Here is a 13,339-nt window from a genome sequence, read left to right on the forward strand (position 1 = left end):
TTCAACACATCACATGTTAATGTGTGTGTGAGTGATGGTGATGCCATAGCGTACCTACACCCTGTACACACTGCAGTACGTCACACACTCTGCTATAGGAAGGTGTGTGTGTGTGTGTGTGTGTGTGTGTGTGTGTGTGTGTGTGTGTGATGGTGATGCCATAGCGTACCTACACCCTGTACACACTACAGTACGTCACACACTCTGCTATAGGAAGGTGTGTGTGTGTGTGTGTGTGTGTGTGTGTGTGTGTGTGTGTGTGTGTGTGTGTGTGTGTGTGTGTGTGTGATGGTGATGCCATAGCGTACCTACACCCTGTACACACTACAGTACGTCACACACTCTGCTATAGGAAGGTGTGTGTGTGTGTGTGTGTGTGTGTGTGTGTGTGTGTGTGTGTGTGTGTGTGTGTGTGTGTGTGTGTGTGATGGTGATGGTGATGCCATAGCGTACCTACACCCTGTACACACTGCAGTACGTCACACACTCTGCTATAGGAAGGCCTTTGTGTGTGTGTGTGTGTGTGTGTGTGTGTGTGTGTGTGTGTGTGTGTGTGTGTGTGTGTGTGTGTGTGTGTGTGTGTGTGTGTGTGTGTGTGTGTGTGTGTGTGTGAGGGCACTGAACAGCTGAGTGGGGGAGTTATTGAAGTGGAAGTCACTGGCGTGTGTCGGCGCTCACGCTCCACCTTGATTGGCTCTATTTGTCAGCCCCGGCATCTTTTCTCGCACTGTTCTCTACGTGGGTCGTCGGAGGAGAAACTAACTATCGCCGTAGCAAATCACCCGGTTTTGTATGACCAGACCCTCTTCACCTACCGGGATACAAACCGGAGGAACCAGCATGGAGGGAGGTGGCAGAGACAGTGGGGAAACTGGTAGGTTTTCGCCTGTTTGGGGAGTTTATATATATATATATATTGCTCGCATAAAATCCCCGGGGGTTTTTGCTTTGTATGTCGGGGGCGGGAGATTCATGTGATTGGTTGTTGGTCGTGTTGCTTGAATAAAATCCCCAAGCTCCAGACACGCCCAGCTCCAAGCTATTTTTGAAGCTGTAGTGTGGACGCTCCGTGAGGCTGACACAGAAGAGGCCTCAGAGTCCACGGAGGAGGACGCCTCAGAGGTGGGAACAGACCAGCTAGAGTCCAGCTCAGACTCATCTGAAGCTGAGAGCGGAGGGGAGATGGAGGAAGCAGCTGCGGGATGGACTTCAGAAAATGGTAAAGTGTTTTGGTCTCCCACAAACACTGAGACGCTCCGCTACGTCCCAGCAGCCAGAGGTTTGACCCCGGGACCAACACACTATGCTGTCGCCCGAATCAGTGACCCGGCATCCAGCTTTGCACTGCTGCTGACGGATGACATCCTGCAGCATGGTGTCCATGACAAACCTGCATGGGAGACGGTCAACTGCAGAGTGGCGAGATGTGGACACAGAGGAACTGCAGTCGTACGTGGGGCTGCTCATTTTGGCCGGTGTTTACAGGTCAAAAAATGAATCGACCCTCAGCCTCTGGAGTGACAAATCGGGACGGAGCTTTTTCCGAGCCACGATGTCCCACAAGAGGTTTCACCAAATCAGCCGAGCACTGCGGTTCGACGACAAGCTATCCCGACCGCGGCGCCGTGGTGACAAGCTGACAAAAGTCTGACAAATTCTGGGATATGTGGACGCTAGGGATGTAACGATATACCGAATATCGCGGTATCGCGGTAAATAAACGTCCCAATACCGTCGTGAGACTGACAAAATCTACCGCGATCTTTTTTTTATATTATTATTTTTTTTTTAAATATTTTTTTTTTTAAACACTTTTTTTTTTTAAACCTTTATTTAACCAGGTGGTCCCATTGAGATCATCGATCTCTTTTTGTCAAGGGAGACCTGTCCAACATGGCAGCAAGTAGGTTACAACATGAACATAAAACAACAGAACACAAAAGGACATCGTATTTACAGGGCTACATTTACACACCTAGAGACATTGACAAGTACCAACAGTAGCCTATATGTATATCTCGCCCTGTCAATAAGCCTCACCTTCTTGGCAAAAACTGTATTGTTTTTGAAGTGGTGAAGACACAATGCACAGTTTGACCCACTGCTGTCACCCATGGCCAAAGCATATCTCTCCGTCCCACTGAGGTGGCGTTAGGTGGCCCTGTCCGTAATTTTGACAGACAGGATCGTAAAATATCCGTCATAATCCCTTATTACCCGTCGGGTCTGAACAGTTCACAAGAGAGCACGCTCGTGAATTGTCAACGGGGGGGGGGGGGGGGGGGTGTTATGCCGTGTGTGCATGCACCTCGCGGAAGCGCGCACAGCAAAACCTCCCAGACATGTGTTGATCTGTACGGTAAAGTACGGTTTGGAAACAACCTGATCTCACCAGAATGCGTGACTCCACCACGACTCCTTAACACCACAAAGCGTGGTGGAGTCACGAACTTTGTTACATTTGCGTGTCGGTACCACGCAAACAACCCCAATGTAAAGTGAATGAGGCTCCTTTGTCGTGGTGCACACACGCATTTCTACAACGTGCATTGTGTGTAATGCAACTGTTAATTTTATTAAATTAGTTTGTTTTTAAGGAAGGCCAGAGCTTCAGCTGTGTCAAATAGATTGTTCCCTTTAGTTAACGTTATTTAAAAGATAATGATCATGTCTTGTATTACGAGCGTCCATTCCCATTGGATAACGGAGAATTTTACACCCGGAAGTAAGTAGCCTATTCTCCTTACTGTCGATTGATTTTACAGTGATATCTGCACTACTCATCGACTAAAAAACACCAAATTGTCCTTGTTAATTACACAACATTGATTGGTTTGAATTGTGTACAATGCTTTTGTATTTTCCCCCTTCGATTCGGAGAAACAAAGATTTTTTCGGAGTTTTTGGACGGCAGAAGACACTACACTACCCAGAATCCTCAGCTATCGTTTGGGACTACACCATGAACCCCGTGATCAGTCCTCAAGCTCTTTGATTGGTTGACCTCCAACTGCATTCCATATGAAAAAAAACGTTTCGTAAAAGAGAAAATCATACTTTATTCAGCAGTGCTTGCTTTACTCTTTGAAAGTCATCACATGAATGCATTGTAATAAATGGTTTGGCTGCATTAAATATTATACATCTGTCTTAGTTCTTTATTTATCTACAGAGATCGGGCATCAGAATACACCGGAAACTATTCTTTTACCGTTCTGTTTTAATTTCACAATAAAGTTAATAGTAATATTTTGTTTTGATATTATTGTTTTTTATTAACTACTAGACGACTGGGTCATGTTAAGACCATCTTTTTTTTGTCGCTATGGGTTTTTTCCATCGCTTTTGTGTTACAAATATCAAAACAATAACAAAATAATATTCGTCGTAAACTAAACCGGAAACAGCAGTATATTTTATTTTGTTAACACTGTAAACTTGACAGCCTTATATACAGTCTATGCTTTTAACCCAAACCACCTACTGGTTAAAGCACGTTATTACACGTTTAGAGTAATTGCAATGCAGGAAGATTGTGTTGATTTTAATGACTGTTTAAAATGCCTTTTTCTTAATATCTTTCATTTTTGTAACGCACTTTTGAATGTGTTATATTTTATGAAAACATTCAAATATTAAGAGTACATACAAAATAGTGGGAAAGTAGAAGGTCAATTATATAAATATAGAATAGAAAATATCAAGAAGATACTCAAATGATATCTAGAATAAAACAGTTTAGTGCCTGATAGGAGGATGTGCAAAACAGACAAACTAATAAGGCTTTAATTAAAGAAATGTGCAGAATACGACAGTGTAATGGTGGAAGTATACACACATTGATAGATGTCTTGTAATGCACTGTTGAGGAACCTGTGACCCAAGTTTTTCATTCATTGCATAACTACACTGTTGTGTATATGTCATGATATGTCAATAAACCTTAGAAAATCTTGAAATCTTGAAAGGGATGTGCAAAATAGCAATTATATACAGTCTTTAATGAACTATTAGAGAATAACGAGTAATGAATATGCTTTAAACGGATCTGCAGATAAATATTTAGTCTTCTCAAGCACCAACTATCAAATATCTCGCCTGATTGTTGGCACTTGACAATCACCTTCACTGAATTTCATTCAGGTGTAACTAAAGTCTGATTTAAGGGTTGTTTATATTTCACATCATTAATCCAAATCTCTAAAGTAACTAAAATAAATGTAGTGGATTAAAAATACCAGGTTAACCTTAAAGAAAGCCCTCAGGATTATAAAAGACCACCATCACCCCAGCCACAAACGGTTCTGTCTGCTGCAGTCTGGCAGGCGGTACCGCAGCATCCGGACTAAAACCACCAGACTCAGAGACCGCTTCATCCCACAGGCCAGAAGACTATTAAACACCTGAACTTAGAAATAACATTCATCTGGCTGCTACTTAGAAATTATTTATCTAATATATCATATTCCAATCACTTGTATATAGACTCTTATTGCACTATTTCACTATTTTTTCTGTGCATCTGTTTTATTGCGTAGCACTGTTGGAGGAGCCTGTGACCTAAGGGGGGGAGGGGGGTAGGACACGTTCGATTCCTGTTTTGAATAGTGTGCCGTCGATGGGTTTCATTCCATTTCAAAGTCCTTTTTGACGCTCTGTGTAAACGTCGCGCATCCAATCACAGAGGTTGAGGACTGATCACGGGGTTTGTCAAGCTAAGCACATGGTGTAGTCCCAAACGATAGCTGAGGATTCTGGGTAGTGTAGTGTCTTCTGCCGTCCAAAAACTCCGAAAAAATATTTGTTTCTCCGAATCGAAGGGGGAAAATACAAAAGCATTGTACACAATTTAAACCAATCAATGTTGTGTAATTAACAAGGACAATTTGGTGTTTTTTAGTCGATGAGTAGTGCAGATATCACTGTAAAATCAATCGACAGTAAGGAGAATACTTACTTCCGGGTGTAAAATTCTCCGTTATCCAATGGGAATGGACGCTCGTAATACAATACAGGGGACATGATCATTATCTTTTAAATAACGTTAACTGAAGGGAACAATCTATTTGACACAGCTGAAGCTCTGGCCTTCCTTAAAAACTAACTCATTTAATAAAAATAACAGTTGCATTACACACAATGCACGTTGTAGAAATGCGTGTGTGCACCACGACAAAGGAGCCTCATTCACTTTACATTGGGGTTGTTTGCGTGGTGCCGACACGTAAATGTAACAAAGTTCGTGACTCCACCACGCTTTGTGGTGTTAAGGAGTCGTGGTGGAGTCACGCATTCTGGTGAGATCAGGTTGTTTGGAAACTATATCATTTCCTTTGGGAGGGCAGCATAACCCCAGAGCCTCGCTGCGGGGAGACGTTGGCGCTGTTCCGAGTTTGTTCTAATCTGTCAAAATGACAGACTGCTTTCAGATTTTTCCGTCATTGATAAATAAAATGTTCGGTTAACGCGACCACTGCTGTCCCAGCAACATCAGCACCAAGCGAGAGAGTTGTTTCCAGAGCAGGGGATTTTGTAAACGCCCAAACATCCCAGTTTATAAATACCTGGAAATGTGGACATTCTCATATTCCTAAAAACCTGTCTGATGATGCTGAGTGAGGGACTAGTGAGTTTGAGTTGAGTTACTTGAAAAACTAAAGTGAATCTTGATGTATTTGATTGCAGGGTCTGATTATTAAATGTTTATTTGTGAGATGCAGTGGCACAAAGAAAATGCCTACTTTGTTTGGTAGTACTATAGGTACAAAAACACTGGTTTTCTTCTTCCAGTCTGTTACTGTCACTTTGTTTTTGACACTTTAAAATACTGCTATCCTACTAAAATGCTGTACAAATCAGATTTATTATGTAATAAAGAAACATTTTACGAGTAAAAAAAAATTGTATTGAAAAAAAAATATATATATTATTTTTTCCCCCTTTATTATTCAATATCGCGATAAATACCGTACCGTGGACTTGTTATCGCGATATTATCGTACCGTGAGCTTTTGGTATCGTTACATCCCTAGTCACCGCCTGCCGATGCTGTTCAGCCCATTCAGCGACGTCTGCGTGGATGAACAGCTCGTCCCATTCAGAGGCAGGTGCAGCTTCAAGCAGTAGCCTACATGCCAAAAAAGCTGGCCAAATACGGTATAAAGATTTGGGCAAACTGTGATGTAAAATCATCCTATGCCTGGAGACTGCAGGTGTATACAGGCAAAGCAGCTGGCAGTTGTCCTGAAGTCAACCAGGGGATGAGGGTGGTCCTGGAGGTGACAGAGGGGCTCCTGAGACACATGGACACACCTGTGACAATTTGTTCACGTCCTTCGCACTTGCTGAGGAGCTGCTCAGGAGAAAACTGGCCCTGGTTGTCACAATTCGCCGAAACAAGCCTGAGCTTCCCACTATCCTCTCCTCCACCTTTGCCTTTACGAAGACCCACACACTGGTGTCTTACATCCCTCGACGGGGAAGGAATGTGCTGCTTCTAAGCACGAAACACCGCAGTCCAGGCGTAAGCGACAACATCAAGAGAAAGCCTGTCATAATCAAAGACTACAACCGATGCAAAGGAGGTGTCGACAACCTTGATAAGGTAGGTGCCATTAGGCATCAGTTAGGCACACATGTATTCTTACTCTTATATTCTTGTCTGAAATATATGTAGGTTTTTTTCAAATGATATGTTTTTGTTAGGTTGTTGTCACCTACTCCTGCAGGAGGAGAACAGACCGCTGGCCACTTGCCCTCTTCCACAACCTGGTCGACACTTCCCATTACAACGCCTACGTCCTGTGGACATCAATGGAGCCATCCTGGCAGCAGCAGAAACCGTACAGGAGGAGGCTCTTCATTGAAGAGGTGGGAGAAATGCTGGTGACCCCACACATCAAGAAGAGAGGGCGCCTTCCCCGCTCATCAGCCGCTGCAACAATGGTGTCAGGTCTGCAGGGTGCTGCTGCAGGCCCCTCTCTCATCAGTGAACGGAAGAGCAGGAGGCAGTGCCACTTCTGCATGGACAGAAGAGTTTGCAGCACCTGCTGCAAATGTGGGAAATGCATATGCAAGGACGGGGCCACAGTCTGTCCATGTGCAGCCCCTGCTCCACCTGAGCTGGACTCTCACAGCCAGACACACAGTGTTCATTCAAAGTTCATCTTTGTAAAATAAATGTTGTTCTGGTTCAAAATGATCTTGTATTATTCATTTTAGTCAGGCTGGAGTCGTTTTAAAAGATTGACTCTTTTAAAGGGGGAAAAAATAGGAATATATCATATTTGTATAGCAGTTTTTGTGAAGGTGGCGATTTCTGGCCTTAGGTACAATCCAAAATACATTCAAATCAATGCTGCTGGCAATCATTGACCAATCTAGAGACCTAATAATAACAATAATCAAATATTCCTTGAAATGTATTTTTATTTTTATTATTCTAGTTTGTTGTTCTTTTCAATAAAGAAACTGTGGAGTTTTTTTCAACAAACTGGCATTTAAAGGGTTAAAATCCCCAAAATATAATTCATATTTCATATGTGTATGTCAGGCGGGAGTAGTTTTAAAAGATTGACTCTTTGAAAGTGGGAAAAAATAGGAATATATCATATTTTTATAGCAGTTTTTGTGAAGGCGGCATTTTTTGGCCTTAGGAACAAATACGTTTTGTTTTTTTAAAGGGACTCTTAAGGGTTAAGAATGGAAATAGGAAAAAACGGTATGGAACAAAAAAGGAGATAATTTGTAGGAGCGGGCGGGGGAGGTGAGAGTGCAGGATCAGGGGCCTCATTTATAAACGGTGCGTACGCTCAAAAGATGGCGTACGCACGCAATGTTTGCGATTTATAAAAAACAAACTTGACGGGAAAACGTGCGGTCCTCCACGCAAACTCTGACCCATTAACACTAAGCACAACAACGGGAGAGACGAGAAACTGCGACACCGTTGGCAGAAGGAAGAATGGAGAGAAATATGTGGAAATAATACCATAAATAAAACGTTACCTCTCATTTATCAGATATGAAGAATTCATTTTCAAACATTGATTAAAGCCAATCTTAAAATGATTAAACAAATGCCTGTTTGCGACTCCTCAGTGCACACATAAACATAACTTGGAGAAATAAATAAATACGGATATGTTATTTAAAACCACCTCGAATATGTTGTCTTATGAAATGTTTTCTCATAGATGATGCGGTCAGCAGGAGGACTGAATTACGTCTAAACTGACGCTTTGCATTTTGCATTTTCTATAGGTTGTAGATACGAGCATGGTTGGAGGTATGGAAACTAAGCACACCATATATTTGGTAGATTTGGCAGCTGATATAACACAACACATTTGTTTTATTTCATTTAACTAGTGATAGAGTTGCTACGGGGGGGGGGTTGAGACGCACAGGCTGCAGTGGAGATGCTGCGCACAGCTGATTTACAGCTGGAACACAAACCACCAAATAAAAAAAAAAACATTAATTGACTCCACTCGAGGATTCTGGCTTCCAAGCCAATATTTCAAGGATGCTACGTCATCGAGTGCCGCCGAAGGACTGTTCCAATCTCCAGCATACTTGGAATTCCACCGAGGCCGCGTCCTTGCTTTGGGGGAAATGTCGAGGCTGCACATGGGTAGACTTCGCGTCCTTAAAATCCCCACAATGCTTTGCGCACGGACCAATTTCAAAAACCCTTGTAATGTAATGTAAATGTAAGTATGTAGTGGCGTAGAACATGTGTTGGTAAATATGTTACTTTATTACATTACATTACACTACACATTACATTACACCACACCAAACATGTGTTCCGTGAAAGTAAAGCAAGCTCATAATTAGACAGACATCGCGAGGTATTTATTTTCGGTACAGTTTATGTTGAAACCATTAGAGATAGTGGCACACTTAGCCTGTTCCATTCTTCTTCATTTTCCGAAGCCATGGCTTGGAAGCAGTATACTTGCTTCATTTCTGAAGGAAGTGACTTGGAAGTACGCGACTACCAAGCCAGCATCCTCACGATTGAGAAACACCCCGTGACTTGTGTCTGTGCGTATTTATTTGCTTTGTCCGAAGCAAGCAACCTTCCCACGTGAATCCTACGCAATGCTTTATAAATGAGGCCCCTGGAGAGAAGCAGATAACAGCTGTGTGTGTGTGTGTGTGTGTGTGTGTGTGTGTGTGTGTGTGTGTGTGTGTGTGTGTGTGTGTGTGTGTGTGTGTGTGTGTGTGTGTGTGTGTGTGTGTGTGTGTGTGTGTGTGTGTGTGTGTGTGTGTGTTTGTGTCACAGCCAGCGACTGGCCGACAGAGATAGAGCGAGGGTCCCCATCATAATCTGCTCCACAAACACACAGACACATACACACACACACTCAAATCCACAAAGACACACCTTATCAGTGATGCACTCGGTTTGCTCAGTAAACTCTCACTATTAATGCCACAAAACACCGTGTGAGAACCTGCCATATGTGTTTGTAAAGCACGCCGCTTATGGAGCACTTCCCCTCCCAATTTTTCATACATGTACACACTGACACTGATCCCCATCAGGAGCAATGTGGGTTGAAAGGACTTGCTTGTGGACACTTGGACATGCGGGCCGGAACGTTGTGTTAAATGCAGTCTCTGTCCTGAGGCTGCATCCACAGGAATACGTTTTGGTTTTAAAACGGCATTTCACAAGAAACCGATTTCAGTACAATATAGATCTTTTTATTTTAAAGTAAATTATAGTTTCCGTCCAAATAAAACCCCATTACTTATAGTGAAAACCACCCTTGAATGATGGGATAGTAGACTAAAAGCTTTAGGAATCCAAACTATAACATATAATAAGTACCCTGTATAAAGATTGATGCAAAACAAGTTAAATGTGATCTTTTTAGAGAGGTTTAGAACACAAAAAACACCTCTGGGGTCATTTGGGTGTATTTGTTAATGTTATGATGGATTATCAGTAATCATTTCAAGCCTAATTCAGAGGCTTGGTATTACCCTTGTGTTTCGTTTAGCTAATAATGGTTAATATTGTCTGATACTGTAGCTGAGTTTCTTCCCGCTAAGTGGGTATGACACATTAATAGGTTGTTATATGTTAACCCGCGGGGGCACCGGGCTTAACAGGTTAAAGGTTAAAGAGTGATTCAAGGCTAGCTCCACTGTTAGCCTAAAATATGTTTTATTTTTTGTAAATAAGAGAAAGGAGAAGTGAAGCCACCATGTTGAGCGTCATTGTAAGCCGTATTGAGAGAAAAAAAGAAAAGTTTTTGGTTTATGTTGTTAGTTATTTATTGTTGCACAGGTCAGGTTTTTTGAATGGATGAGAAATTGATCCTAGAGAGAGAGTTGCTGTGCAAGTGCGAGAGGACAACACACACTGAAACAAGATGGCGAGCCAGATCCACTGTTCTGACACCATAGTGTATTGGCACCCCTAGTAGTAAAATTCGGTACTGTTGCTTTAAGGCACCAAATAGCTTGACTCTCCTTCTTGTTTTTAACCCCGGGATTCCACCGGGTCCGTCTGCGCCGCGTTACGGCCGCGTAAAGGGGCCTACACACCAAACTGACACCAAAGAACACGTCCCGACGGAACACGACTGTTGTGTCACTGGAACACACCGCAAAGACTTCAGCCGACGGCCAAGTAGCACGTACGAACTGCGCATGCGTGAGTGGCAACAACTCTCCTTACCAGCAGGCGGCGGTAGTGTGTATTCATCATTCAAAAGAGGCAACAACCGGAAGACAGAATGCGTGATACACTGAGAGAAGAAGAACAGACTGCGTGATATAAACAAAAAACAAATAGTGTGTGCGTTCCATTTTCGCTCTACAGCGAGAAGCTCATGGGGCTTTCCTGAACCTGTGTCGAGAGCTGGAGTTAAATGAAACTTCTTAATCGTTTGTTTGGGTCCCTCACTTCTGTTTTGCTTCTCATGCACTGATTCTCTAGCTGAACAGCCAATCAGTGATTTATTTGGCCGACGAAATGCCAGCATTCTCCTCCGGTTTACAGGCACTGTGTACATTATATATATATATATTAGGGCTGTCACACGATTACAATTTGTAATCAGATTAATCACAGCTTAAAAATTAATTAATCATGATTAATCACCATTCGAACTATGTCCAAAATATGCCATTTCCTTTTGTATATTGTTGTGGGAATGGAAAGATAAATGAAAGAAGGCGGATATATCCATTTAACACAGTATGTATGTTTATTATAAAAAAATTCTGTGTCAAAATGAAAGACAGCCCACACACCTATCAATCATCAAACCGTGGGGTCTTATTTCATTACGTGTTGATTTCTATCAACGGAGGAGTACTTCAGGAAAGTCGACAGGGGGGGGGGGCTAGTGGAGTACTTCGTGACCACAGAGTGTGAACGTTGTGATCAGCTGTTTTAGCGCAGTTCTCTAGTGAAGGGGGGAGTCTCCCTCCGCAGCCGGTTGGCGTAGTTTTGGCACAGTTCCGTTGTACAGACCGACGTTAACAGCAGCCTGTCTGTGCACACGGAGATCGACTCTGTCGTCCGGTGATCTAACCGCCTTCTGGAAAAGCTTCACAAGTACGTCGGTACGCAAATGCGCTTTGTGACACAAGTGACGGTACGCATTTCAGATTACGCACATAACCTGCGTACCAGTTATGTGCACCCCTGTACTACAGCAAAAGTATTCTCCGTCGGGACTTCCTGCAACAACACCATGCCGTTATCTTGATTCTGATTGGCTAGAAGACATTATCAAAGATGTTATATTGAGAAGACGATCACTAAGTGACAAAAGTTTTCAAAACCGTTTCTGGTCTTCGGTATTTCCAGACAAGTGGCTACTGAAATCAATCTGACTGTCTGTGCAATTTACTCCGCGAGTTGGCGGACTTTATTTTGCTTACTTTAACATCATTTCTCATGGTGGGGCTAAGCCATTTCTTGGTATGGGTGTAGCCTACCCCGGCCATACCCTGGCGCTGCCACTGGTGGCATAGGCGGCGCGTGAGGCTCAGGTTTGGGAAGGCTAAATCACTTTTTTTTACCTGATGCTGCCCGCCTCCGGCGTCTATAGAAAATAGATCAACTCAGTGAAAGCACCGCCTGCTGACCAATCAGAGCTCAGTGTGCAGAGTTTAAAGCTATCAAGTCATATTACAGGATAAAGGAAATACAGTTTAAACTGCTGTATGCAGAGAAGACGCCGACGTGTCGCACTTATCATTCATATCACATTCAATCAGATCATCGATCATATAATATCATAGCCTATATTATCTCCTTATCTGAGTCAGCAGAGCCGTATCTGGCCGTGCAACACTCACAGTGTCACATACTGTAGGCCAGGGCTATTCAACTTCATTAGCAAGTGGGCCAAATAGGAACATCACTGGGGGTTTGTGGGCCACACAATACTTTGTCAAGGAATCACTAGAAATAACTCTTGCTTACAGTAGTGTTAATAGATACTAATACATTAAATGAACTAGTCAAGTGCATCCCTTTTTTTTTACTTTAATTGTATCAACATAAATCATTACAGAAAGCAACCAGTCCATAAAAAGTAGGAAAGCTTCGGTTACAAGGCTTGACACAAAAGTGCAAAATGTTGCAGCTTTAAAACTAAGGAGACATGAGGTTTTTTCCCCAACAGTTCCATGTCCACTAATGTACAAAACAAGATGAATATAATACAACAGTATTCATCACATTAACAGTAAGTAGCCCTGTGTATAATATCCTCAACACTTCCAAGCATACATAAGGTGCTTTGAAACACAAGTCCATCAAATGTAATACTAAATGCAAATAGAATATAGTAAAACAATAGCCATCAGACTCACAATAACATTCATATCTTGGAAACATTTTTACAATTTTTGAAACAGTAAGTAGGCTTGTTTGAATGACCGTAAAAACTGATCTGCATACATACCATGCATCAGACTTCTGCCATGTTTAGCCTGTTTGAGTCAGTGAGAGAAATTACACTGCCTTGATTTAGCTATTTCAGCATAGTGAGCATAGCTCATAAGTGGTAAGAGCAATCCTGAGACACAAAAAGCTAGACTCACAAGTATAGGTAGCTCCAAACATTGTCAGTATAAGCAAGGCCACCTTCCTCATTGTGGGGTACTGATACTGGCTAACATGGTTAGACCACAAGTCCACTACACCCTCAGACTGCAGGAGCTGTTTTAAAGCAAAGGAACACTGCACATCAACCAGCTCCATCTGAAAGAGGCTCTCATCAATGCAAGATATTACCTCTTTTACTTTTACACAGAAGTCTGCATCAGGCTTGATGGAAAACGGGTCACGGGCAAACTG

General features: G+C 42.5%; 1 protein-coding gene and 1 pseudogene across 1 annotated transcript in view; one reads left to right on the forward strand and one right to left on the reverse strand.

Moving 5' to 3' along the window:
- Window positions 1-13,339, reverse strand: part of nrxn3a (neurexin 3a) — a 280,401-nt gene that overhangs the window by 193,011 nt on the left and 74,051 nt on the right. The gene's annotated exons all lie outside the window — the stretch shown is intronic.
- LOC139432907 (piggyBac transposable element-derived protein 4-like) overlaps window positions 1-13,339 on the forward strand; it is a 28,728-nt pseudogene that overhangs the window by 4,233 nt on the left and 11,156 nt on the right.

The sequence above is a fragment of the Pseudochaenichthys georgianus genome, chromosome 22 (assembly GCF_902827115.2).
Source record: "Pseudochaenichthys georgianus chromosome 22, fPseGeo1.2, whole genome shotgun sequence".
Taxonomy (NCBI): Eukaryota; Metazoa; Chordata; class Actinopteri; order Perciformes; family Channichthyidae; genus Pseudochaenichthys; species Pseudochaenichthys georgianus.